We start from the raw sequence: 244 nt of genomic DNA, 5'->3' as shown, positions 1-244 counted from the left end.
GAGGCACGTATGGAGATGGATGGATGGATAGACAGACAGACACATAACGGAGCATGTATGGGCATAGACAGATAGACAGACACAGACAGAGGCATGTATGGGCATGGATGGATGGACATAGACAGACAAACAAACTTTGACTTCTTAAAACCTTTATTATACCAAGCTGGAGAGCCAGGCAGGCAGGCGGACAGACGGGCAGGCAGGGTGCCCGGGGCCAGGCGCGCCGGCAGACACCGCAGCG

The sequence above is a fragment of the Gavialis gangeticus genome, unplaced genomic scaffold, assembly GCF_001723915.1.
Source record: "Gavialis gangeticus isolate Ggan-Ray unplaced genomic scaffold, GavGan_comp1, whole genome shotgun sequence".
Lineage (NCBI taxonomy): Eukaryota > Metazoa > Chordata > Crocodylia > Gavialidae > Gavialis > Gavialis gangeticus.
Note: the sequence above shows the minus strand (reverse complement) of the source record.